The sequence below is a fragment of the Amborella trichopoda genome, chromosome 13 (genome assembly GCF_054954075.1).
Source record: "Amborella trichopoda isolate Santa Cruz 75 chromosome 13, AtrichopodaSantaCruz75HAP2 v2.0, whole genome shotgun sequence".
In the NCBI taxonomy this organism is placed as follows: Eukaryota; Viridiplantae; Streptophyta; class Magnoliopsida; order Amborellales; family Amborellaceae; genus Amborella; species Amborella trichopoda.
Window position 1 is genome coordinate 6,741,223 of NC_142348.1, and position 12,192 is coordinate 6,753,414.

The 12,192-nt window shown below is 36.0% G+C and overlaps 1 long non-coding RNA gene and 2 pseudogenes across 1 annotated transcript; 1 reads left to right on the forward strand and 2 right to left on the reverse strand.

The window, feature by feature from the left end:
• Positions 1-787: 787 nt before the first annotated feature.
• On the reverse strand, positions 788-1,267 carry LOC148778971 (3-ketoacyl-CoA synthase 6 pseudogene; annotated as a pseudogene).
• Positions 1,254-2,555, reverse strand: LOC18423960 (3-ketoacyl-CoA synthase 6 pseudogene; annotated as a pseudogene).
• A 6,422-nt stretch (positions 2,556-8,977) lies between these two features.
• Positions 8,978-9,795, forward strand: LOC148778972 (uncharacterized). The gene is made up of 2 exons (XR_016046749.1): positions 8,978-9,118; positions 9,200-9,795. It is a non-coding gene; the product is annotated as an uncharacterized LOC148778972 (long non-coding RNA).
• The last annotated feature ends 2,397 nt before the right edge of the window (positions 9,796-12,192 follow it).

Sequence of the window (12,192 nt, forward strand, 5' to 3'; positions counted from 1 at the left end):
AAATGATGCATACCCCCTTCCCGCACTTTTATTTCTAGGAAAATCATCAGGTCAATGGAAAGCCTGTGGATCCTTTTTATTTATAAGGCCGAGGTTCTAAACAATCAAAGTAAAGCGCACCTTCAAATAGTATTGAGAAATATGGTTTCAATACTGGAAATCTTCGTGATAGCTTTAAAATATATTACATCGCTAATTATAAAATTTAAAGCTTAAAAAATAGTATAGATCGAGCAGATCTATAATAACTTGAAAATATCGAAAATTGACGGTCCAAAAATGCATTACAAGGTGCACTATTTCTAAAACTTGAAACCCATTACATCTTGAGATCGAGATGATAAATTTGAAGATATTTGGGCATCAAAACAACTTGTAGTAAAAATTTTGAGATGCGCGATTGATTTGATTGTTTAGAGCTTCACACTTATATAAATTTTTTTTTATTTAAAATATGATCAAGGGTGCCTTTCCTAATATTTTATAGTTACAAATTTACTAGATTTTTAATGCTAAGATGGTCCATCCTGCCGTGAGCCCCTCTCAATGTGAACCCCCTCTCCCTCCAAAGTGAATCTCTCTCTCTTTATCTGCCCCATCTTTTTCTCTCTCTTCATACTTTGGGACCTTCACCCAGGATATGATTACTACCATAATCTTTCCTTTGAATAAGCATTTTTGGGTTGGGTACCCGCGGGTCCAGATTGGCACTTGTTCTTTTATCTGTATCGGATACAAGTACATCAAAAATACCTTACAACACATGCAACATCAAATCTTACTGTACCTACCCTTTCAGATACACTGTCAATGATATGTACTTTCATTAAAAAAAGAGCATATCGGCAATGTACACAATCTAGAACTGCTGGAGCTTGACAACCTCCGGAATATGCATGGGGTACTGGTCAATGCGGTCCGCCCATGGCCCGTCGGCCTCCGCTTTGATGCTTCTATTGCACTTCCAAACCGCACTATTGCATTTAAACCCACCCCCAAACTTAATTTGCCAAACCCTATCTCCTTTTTTCATACTCCCTTTAGCCTCAATGTAACTCCTCTCATACCACAAACTACTCGATGATGCGTTCCCAAACCTATGAAGCGTCATCCTCGATGCCTCAACATGCTCAGGAGACAACTGCAAATTCTTTTCCATTTCATCGATCACCGCTCTCCCTCCAGCGGGTATGCAGAAATGCTCAAAAGCTTTTTTAAAATCAGGAATATAAGGCTTCAACTTCAGCTTAAATATCTTCCGAGCAATTAGAGAGACAAGGAAGAGCAGTTGTTCAGAAGCTGGCTAAACGAGGCGTCCCATAGTTGTGCTATTTGTTTTGAGGGCTTCACCTGCAATAACCACGAGATCTGATACGCAGACGATTCCTTGGGCGCCCTCCTCCTGGAAAATACAGCGGTAGGCGCGATCATCAGCACCTCAGTGGGTGCGCACAATATGCACCAAACCGTACTTTGTGCGGTGGCTATCACTGCGGCGGTTCGAGAGCAGAAGAGCGGCACCCCCCATCCGGAAGAGACAATTTGGGAGGAGCATGGACTGCTGATTGCCCGTGTACCAGTTGGGGATGATGATTTCCATGCTCACCACCACTGCATACGCATTTGCATGCACCTGAATAAACACCATCAGGGTTTTCAAAATCTGTTATGATGGCAGGGATAAGAATTTTGAGTAATCTAGCACAAAGAAAAAATAATTCTATGTAATAACTGAATTTCTTTTTAGGTTGCAGGAGTTTCAAGAACAATTGACGCATGTGTAGTTATTTTTCTTTACTAACCTACTCTAACTATAGAGAAGTTCATATTCTTCGGATTTTAGAAGAACCATGCCTGCAATAAATCACGAGCTAGATCGATAGCGATGGGGCTGGCAGTGCATCCCATTCCAGAGGTAGAAGCTCTTGATGTTGCTCCTCATCTTATATTTGTTGATCACTATGACAGAGAGCGAAGGAGCCGGTGAAAACTGGCTACAATTCACTATCAAGATATCAATATCTTTAGGCTGAACCCCAGTACGTTTAAATAATGCATCAATCTCAGAGAAGATAACGAGCTCAGCCTCAGCTCGAGCATTGGCCATGCTTGGGTCCGGCGGTATGTAATGGAGAGCAGGAGGCACGCACGTCATTTCCCCCAAACCAGAGCCCTCCAGAATTCGAAGCCGAAATTCTTTACTTTTTGGATCTAAGAAGGGCATGTGTCTAAAATGCTTTAGGATGGTAGACAATGCAACTGTCTGGTGCCTTAAAACATGTGTAATCAACCAAGTAAATGGGGCGAGGCTTGGAGGTAAAGTAGAGAGTAGCCATGAAAACGATGAAGAGAGAGGAACACAGTATTTGGACGAGGCCTAATTGGAGAGAGTGGCACTGGCGGAGGATCTCTTCCGGACTCGTGCGTAAAAGCTCAATGGCAGCTGCAGCCATTATAGGGACTAAGAGAAAGGAGAGAAGGAGGTTTACAAGGTACTGGTAACCAAGTTTCACGTATTTGAGCCTAACTGAGCTTCGGAAATTAGAGGCTGGCATGGCTGATTTCCCTTTGTGTTTGTGGGATTCTCTCTAGTTTTTCTGGGTATTGTACCGGAGAACTCTGGTAAAGGGGAGAGTTTTGGAAAGGGGCGGGGCAATGAATGGGGGCATAAATGAAGGTTTATTTGAGCACCGACCGGTAGCTCACCTCCATTTTTCTACTTCATGTTATTACCATACGTAGTATTATTCAGGTAGACTTTTCAAAAATATGCTGCAAATAGGCTTCTCTTTTATTGCTTATTCCTGGTTGAAGCCTTAGACATTCTTATCTAATAAAAATACGAAACAATAATTTATTTTTGGTACAAGGTAGTCACAATTAATAATGTTACATTTACGTTTTCATAATACATTTTTTGGTACAAGGTAGTCACAATTAATAATGTTACACTTGTGTTTTCATAATACGGTTCAAATGAAGTTTTCCTTTGTATTTCTTGCAAAGAAATTTTGTTTTTGAAAGCTATGTACCTTTTTACGTTTTTTTTGAAATTCTATGTTTATCTAACCTAAAAAGTGGTTTTTATTTTTTTTCAAAAAAGTACATTCCTTGACAAAAAATTTGTTTCCCCAAGTATCGGGTTTATCCTTGGCTCTACCAGGGCTTATCTTGTGCAAAATAAACTTTATCCCAAGTATTCTTCTTCAAAGTTGTTGTTGCATACTGATGGTATGCATTTTTCTAAAAGAAAATAAAAAATAAAAGTATGGTTTTTTTCATTGACTATATTTGCAGATTTCAGTAGTTATTGTGAAAAATAACTATGTAAAAAATAAAGTTACGGTCATACCACTGTTGGAAAATCAGCCGTTCTAACCGGTAACCGCCGGTTTAGATTGCAGTCAGTCTGGTTCGGTTTTGGTATCCGACCGGGTATTTTAAAAAAAATATTAAAAACTTATATAAAATCACAAAAAATAAGGGATTTTGTTTACAAGTATTTTTTAATGTTTTTATCATTATGGCAAAAATTGAAAATTATTTTGTCCATTAATATTTATTTTTTTATTTTTCCATCTTTTTTGAAAAATTTAAAAAATGCTTATAGGCACAAATTATTATTTAAAATTCAATTTTTTTTCAATAATTTTCAACTTAATTTGAATGTGCTTTGTTTAATTATTCTTTAAAGGGAAAAGTTTATATAAGGTTGCAACCTTAAAATGTAGAATCACAGATGCACCTAAAAAATCTATCAGAAAAGCTGTTTTAATGTTGAAAACCCTCTAATTGATCATCTCGACATCGAGATTTATGAATATTTCAAAAAAAAGTTTTTGAGTCCCAAAATAGCGCATCTTGCAACACATTATCTAGACCATCCATTTTTAAGATTTTCATATGTTATAGATCTACTTGATTTTAACCATTTTTGGAGTTTAAAAGTTTATTGTTAGATATGAAAATAGTTTTTAAGATAATCCTAAAAACTTTTTACAACAAAATTACAAGTTATGATAAAATTTGGAGGCACGCCTTAATTGGATTGTTTAAGGTTGCAACCTTATAGAAACCGCACCCTTCTTTAAATATACATTTCATATTTTTTATTAGATTATTTTTTTGTATTTTTTTAATATTTTTTTAACCTTTCAAGATTTGCCTGGTTAAAACGGTTGAACTGCCGATTTACCGATTAGGCTACTTATACCGTTTCCAGGCTCATGTCTGGTTAACCGTTCCGTTTTCATTTTTCCAACCATGGGACATGCTCCAGATTGTTTTTTTGGCACAACTATGAATGCACTTTCATATATATGCCAGGTATACATACCTCTCAGCTCGTCTAGACCGTTCCTCTATGAGAATGGACGGGGGATGGTCACAATGCACGCAAATTTCATATAATTATAGTCCTTTCTCTAATATATTATTTCCATTCCTAAATGCTCCCTGTCTTTGCACCTAATGACCAAAATATACAACACACAACTCTCTCATTCGCTTTCGCTAGCCACGCTCAGGGGTATTGTCGACATTTCCGGATTTTGAAGAGCGCATTCCCGCTCTTTCCGAGTCCTAGCTCAAATGATTTGGTCGTTCAGCCAATTTCGGAAACTTTCAATGTATTTTATAAATAAAAATTAAAAAAAAATTGTTTTATACGGGCTGGATTGCATTTCTACATATATGGCCTAAAAAGTGTAAAGCATTCATCTTAAAGATAAGTAGGCGTTCTATTTAAAAACAATGGAAACTAACGGTCCCAATGCTTTCTTACTAGAATTTTCAAGTTTTTAAAATTTGTTCATTTATTCATATTTATGATCTCCATATTAAAGATTACAGGTCCTTAAAAATTAATTCCTAAAATCCATCTCAAAAATAAATTTATTAAGAGGCCCGCATTTCCACATATCGGGCCTGGCCGAATTGAAACCAGATCCAAAATTTATTTCCGTTTTTATTCTTTTTTAATTTTCAGAAAAAACCGGTTCCATGAAAATTGTAAAAAAACATTTATTTAAATAAAAAATTATTATTATTTAATACTAATTTCCTGTTTTTTTTTTCATTGAACAGTAGAAACAGATGAAAAAAACAAGAATTACATACTAACTAATCCTGAAAAAACCAGCAGAAAACAAAAAACATATCTCTTAGCTAACAGTTGCGAAATAATATTCAGTTCTGTCGCCAGCGCTCCTGCTTTTGCTAAAGCATCTGTCTCCATATTGCACTCCCTAAACACATGTACAAAAACACATTCCATGTTCAAGCAACATTCCATTATCTCTCTTATAAACCTCTGCAATTTCCATGGATACTCTGCCTCCCTATTTAAGGATTCACCTTCAAATTCCACAGGTTTATTAAACCTCTTTGCGATCTTAACACCTTCCAACAAAGCACAAACTTCTGCTTCATTTACAGAAGTTTCAATAGGACTCTTCCTTCACTGTCTTGGATAATGCCTCCCATTAGTGTATTTTTAGGATTTCCTAATGAGCTCCCATTAAAATTTACTTTAATCCATCCCTCTGCTGGGCACTTCTAGATACCAATACGTTTTTCTTTTGGAAGTCTTTCCATAACTAAAATATCAAGGTTATACATCAGATCCAATTTTGATACCCCACTAATTTTTGTTAATAGCTAACCATTCAGCTATTGTGAATCCGATTTTATCTTTCATCTCTTCTACTGATCTCCCAATTCCTTCAAAACATCTCCTATCGCGTTCTTTTCTAGTTTCCCAAACCATAACAGATTTTACTACTTAACAAACAATCCTTCCTTTTGTTCCAAAACCCACTCTCAACCAATCTCCAAACAACTCTTCTATATGCACAGGTATATCATCATTATTAACTCCAATCATCCCCACACACCACTGCCAAATAGATCTTGTAAAGCTATAATTCATAAAGAGATGATCAGTGTTTTCTTCGTGCTGTTTACAAAATATACAAATATTATCAATTATTATACCTCTCTTTAGGAGCATATCAATAGTTAAAAATCCTTCTAAGTTTAAGTAACCATAAAAAAGCTTTAACTTTTAATGGTATACGCCATTTCTATATTTTACTAGCCTCCACATCTGACCACCTAATACGATCATTGAATAACAGTTTATAAGCAGAACTAACAGTGAATAAACCATTCCTACTTAGTTCCCATAAAAATTTATCTTGAAGATCTGGACTGTAAAACTGTTGATCAAGCAACTCCAAACAATGAATATACTCATCAATAACATTCGGATTTACCCTTCTATAAGAAATGCTAATGTCCCAAATAGCTTCATAAACTTCACCCTCCACCATATCACTCACCATTTTGCTTTTAGAATTAACTTTAGCGAACAGATTTGGAAACTGATACTTTAAGGGAGACCCCCCGCACCATTTCATGTCAAAATCTAATGTTATCCCTTTTACCAATCAAACAACGCATGTTACTAAAAAAAAAAAAAGTTCTATAACCAAGAATCCCCTTCTATAATATAGAAATCCCCTTTTTATTTCTGTCATTTGCTACAATACTATGCTCTTTGTCTTCTCCATATTTTTCTGCTAATAACTTTTCAATAGTTGATCTTTTTCTCTAGCACATCTTCACCACCACTCTGTCAATAAGGCACTATTCATGATCTTAAGTTTTTAAATACCCATACCTCCAAGACTTATGGGTGTACACGCTTTATCCCATTTTACTTAGCTGATTCTCTTTTTTTCCTCACTTTCTCCCCAAAAATATTTCCTCATAAGAGTTTCAATTCTGTTAACCACATTACTAGGCATTTTGTAAAGTGACGTAGTATATGGGAAGATTTGCTAAGGATGCTTTTATCAAAGGCAATCTTCCTCCCAAAGACAGCAATTTGTATTTCCATATATCCAATTTATACTGGAAACACTGAATCAAAGGATCCCATAAGCCTGCAGCCCTATTATTATCAATTAAAGGTAATCCCAAGTATTAAAAAATTTGTGTTATTCTCATATTATCTTTTTGTTCAGTCATCACTTCAAAACATCTCAAAAATATTTTTAGAGTTATTAATTTTCTATTTTTAGGGGACGTCACTTAGTGTGATGGTAAAAAGCCTGCATACCTAGCGTAAGAGCGAGCGTTCAAGTCCTGAGAGTGGTCACTTTGTGCACAAGCCAAAGATTAAGACCGTTTCTAACCCACCCCCTCATGAGACCCTGATTAGGCAGGACCAACACTGAGTTATGTCCCTATTGCTAATTTTCCTCTTTTTAAGTTTCTTCTTTTTGAAAACCTAATCCAAGAAGGCTTCCTCATAGTTAAGCCGCCGCTCTGCACCTATAAATTTAGGGTTTTCTCTCTTCGTTTACCAATAAAAAGTATAGGACTTAGAGACAGAAAGGGGAAGAGAGACAGAGGGGAGGGAGAAAGAGGAAGAGAGAGAGAGAGTAGTATTAAACTCGTGAATCTCTTTCTTCTATACATAGTTTGAGGAGATGTAGATTGGTTTTGTATTCTTGAATTCGTTTCTATATTGACGCGAGAGACCCGAGTCAGCTCTTTTTCTCACTCTCAACCAGTATAGGAAAAATTTAACTAGAACGGTTAATAGGACATGAGCTTGGAAGTGGTTCAACCAGCCTAACTGGTAAATTGGCCTGTTCAACTGTTATAAGCAGTCAAGTCTCGGGTGGTAAAAAAAATGTTAACTTTTTTAAAAATACAAAAAAATCTAATAAAATATGAAAAATATATTTAAAGAATGATTAAATAAAGCACATCCAAATAAAGTTGAAAAATAATGAAAAAAATAGTTTTCAATTGTGCCTAGGGGTATTTTTGAATTTTTCAAAAGAAAAAAATGTAAAAACATGTATTCATGTCCAAAACAATATACAATGTTTGCCATGATGATGAATTTTCTTTTTAAAAAAATTCATTACAAATAAAATCTCTTATATTTGGGATCTTATATAATTATTTTTAATTTTTTTAAAAATACTCGATCGGTCACCAAAACCGGTTTTAGAATGCTGATTTTTCCTTCAATGGTCTCAAGCAACTAGGTTGTTTCTAAACCGGCTTTTCTCGATTGGGTAATTATCCCCATTTATTCTTTTTCTCTTCCCATTTCTGATGCATCATCTCCTGTTCCTTTTAGTGTTTTCTTGTTTTCTTCTTTACTATACATTTACTCTGTTTTTTTTTGTTTCTTGAATTTATTTTCTGATTCTTTTTTGCTGATTCTTTGATTTTCAGACATCTCATTCACCTTTAATTCTTCTTTCTTTTTCCCCTTATTATATCATTGACATTTCTCTCTTATTTCTCGTTGTTTCTTTTACGGATCATGCAAGTCCTTTTACTTTGTTTTTTTTCATTTTTTTAACGGAAACTTATAAATATCTCCAAAATCAATTTTCTACCCATCCTACCTACCATACTTTTTATATTACACAGTAAATCCCAACACTATTTTTCTTTATATTTAACTCCCCAGTCAAATGGTCAATTCATTTGGGATAGAATTACTCTTTTTTTCTCTCTTCCTCTTTTTTCTCTCTTTTTTCTTTTTAATCATGTGACCTGTTTCTCTCACTATCTCTATATTTCTACCCTCCCTCATAGTTTCTCCATTTTTTTTGGTTCGACAAGCATTATACTGGACCCCATTACGTGAGAAGCTTACTGTAATTTATGCTGTTGCAAGAATGAATTTTTTTTCGCCATTCGATACCTTTTTGTTTTTCAGACCGCAAAAAAAAATTGGGTATACCAATTTTTTTGTGCAAAAAGGAATTTCGGTCCAGTAAGGAATATGCCTGGCTAGAACCCATAAATTCTAATAAGCTTTATCCCTATATAAAGCTTATTGTGGTCCCTTATTGTGGTCCGGCACATTGCTTGCTGGATCGAATTTTTCTTTGTGGTCGTGCCGGACCGCAATAAAAATTTCAAAAAAAAGAGAGCTATTGACTCCTATCTCGGCCACTAATTCCTTACAAGTCCGCTCTCTCGCTCTCTGTCATTCATTCAGATGCTTCAATGCAGTTGCATAACTCTCTCATCCTCCCACGATTTTCCTTTCCCCGATTCTCTCTAAGGTGTTGAATTATAGGTAATTGTTCCCCTCTTCTTCATCATTATGGGCACATATTAAGTTGTGACATCGTGCTCCCTTTCTCCCTTATGTTCACAGGCGACGCAATCTCAGCCATTGATTCCCCAGCCTTTTGCATCAAAGCATGCTCTATAGCCCACCCTTGGAAATCGCCATCATGTGGCCAGAAAAATTAGGAGGTCTGAGCTCAAACTGAGATCTACGTTGTTGCATTTTTTTCTTTCCCTGTAAATTTTGTATTTTGGGGTGGTCGATTTTAGAAACAGAAAAGGTGAGGTGGGGTTAAAAGGAAGAAAGAAGATAGGTGGTGGCCTGAAACAGGGATCTTGCTGGAATATTAAGACGGGATATGTGGATTTTGGCTCGGAATTTTGAGATTCAGGTGTAGATAGAAATGGTGATTTTTTGGGGAGAGACGGGAACAAAGGGGTGGAGAGAGAAATAGCGAGGGAGGGTAGGGAAAAAAAGAGAGAGAAAGAGAGAGAGGATAGGTGGAGAGAGGTAGACAGAGCAAGTAAGGAAGTGGATGACGTGATTAAAATAAAACTAAGAGAAAAAAGAGAGAGAGAAAAAGAACAATTTTGTACATTGATTATTTGACCAGTGTAAATATAAAAAAAAATAGCAGCGAAAATTATAAAAAAAACCCCAAGACTCACTCTCTATGCAACTTACCCTCGACTTAATGTTTTCTCATACTTTTTTCTCAAAAAATACCCCTACCCAAATAAAACATAAAAAAATGCCTAAGTGCCAGTTTGAATGTACCCAAAATTGGAATAAAATATTGTGAAACCTACTTTGACCGTTTGGATAACTACACGCTTTTGCTATATTTTTAAATTGAAAGAAAAAAAAAAAAAAAATCATATCAAGGCAAAAATTACCATCCAAAAATATTCAAATTAGACTTAATTTTTTTGCTTCAGTCACGATTCTCGCATCTCTCTCTAAACTTCATGCCATGGCTTGAGACGCATTTCTTGGCATCTCTCCCTAACCCTCACTCTCTTCGCTCTCTTTCTTGCTTTTCTTTCGTCTCCTTATGCTCTCTCTCATACACGTGAAAAAAAGCATTTGCCGGAGAGGCACACAGAGAAGGGAGAGACACCGAGTCTTAAGCGGGTAGAGAGAGGAGGAAGAAACCCTACAAGAGCTTCTTCGTGCCTCTCTGTATTTTTTTTTCTCTCTCTCTCTCTCTCTTACATGGACACATAGCATCTACAGTAAGGGCTCCTGCGCATGACTCTGTTCTGTGTCCTGCACGCAAGAAGTGTTTTGGAATTTTGAGACTTGTCATGAACAAAGCTTGATTTTGCTTCGTTTATGTACCGAAAAGGGCGATAAATTGTGATATTTCTTGTAGATCTTTGCTTTGGTCGTGCTTTTTGCTTGGAAATTAGGGTTTTCTGGAGCATTTAATGGATAAAGCTTAGGTAGAAGCTTCGAAGACTGATTTTCTTTTTTTTCCTGGTTTCTTCTCTGTTTTTGACTGATTTATTGAGAATGAAATTTGGATTGAAGGAGTTGGAAGGAAACATGAGTTTATTTGCTTTATGTGTTATCATTTTAGCACTTCATTTTATTTTCAGCAATAGATCTTCGAGTTATTTGATGGAAATAAAGTGGAAATTAGGGCTTGAATGAACAGAAGAACAAAGTCCAAGGAGCTTTTATTTGATGCCTTTAGGTGTTGTAGATTTAGATTCTTGAAGGTTTTGATGAATATTAAGTGGAAATTTTTTGATTAAACTAGAAAGAGATGAAGAGGACATTGCATTTCTTTTTTTTTTTTGAGTTTTTGAGTGCTTCTCATTGCTTTGCTATTGAAGGTTTGAGGCAATTGTGGTGGAAAAGCTAGAAAGAGCATTGATAGTGTCAGAAAGACATCGGTGTTTGCTTCTTACTGTTTGTACACCTCTTCTTTGATGTTATGCTATTGTATTGTTGGGAGCTTTTTATCTAGTTTGTGTTTTCTTAAGTTTGATAGAAGTATAATACATGATGAGGAAAAGAATTATTGAAAAGGGCACAGAGGACAAACTTACCTGCCATGTTTATGTAATGCTAATATTAGCAAAGGAGCCAGAGTGTTTATCTGTAGCAATTGATGTGTTTGGAATTGTTTTACGAAGGTGAAGAACAATACAAAAGAGGTTCAACGAGCAAATAAGAGCAAGGACGCTAGAAAAGAGTAATGATCCTATGAGACCCTCTCACACCCATGTGTGTAGGACCCCAAAAGATCACCATTAAATTTGGCACAGATCTATATAAAAGTTAAGTCCCACACACATGTGATAACTTTTATAGAGATCTGTGCCAAATTTAATGGTGATCCTTTGAGGTTCTACACACATGGGTGTGGGAGGGTCTCACAAGGTCATTTCCCATAAGAAAAATACGAATTCAGAATTTATTGCAACGCATCCAAATTGACATATTTGACAAATAAAATTTTCTTCTCATACTTTAATAGACATCCAAACAGTCTACTAACACAATAAAATAAAACGATAATGTTTCTCAATTGAGGAGGAAAAAAATTGCATTTTTTTTTTAATGTGAATGTTTTTTTCTTTGACATCCAAGCTGGGCCTAAACTACCTTCCTTTACTTTTATGTTACCCATGCCTCTCTCTCCTCTATCCCACCAAAATAGGCCTCCGACACTATGTAAATGCGCCCATGCACAAAGTGTTGTCTAACAATTGAAAAGGGTGGTCCGGTAGTTGCAAATAGTGGTCCGGTAGTTGCAAAGGGTGGTCCAATAGTAGATGTTATTGGATTTCAGGGATCGGGCACTATGTAAAGGGCGGTCCAGTAGTACTCAGTTTCGGTCCGATAGTTGTCTTAGGGAGGTCCGGTAATTGTTTCGGTCCGATAGTTGTCTTAGGGAGGTCCGGTACTTGTTAAAGAGATCAACTAAGTCTTAATATGTATCGGGTTCCTTTGAGGGATATAATTACTGAGGGGTACTCACAATTAAAGCTACACAGCTCCAACTGTCTCTGCTCTCAAAGTTAAGTGATCATCACGATATTAATACTAGTGGCATATAAATACAGAGG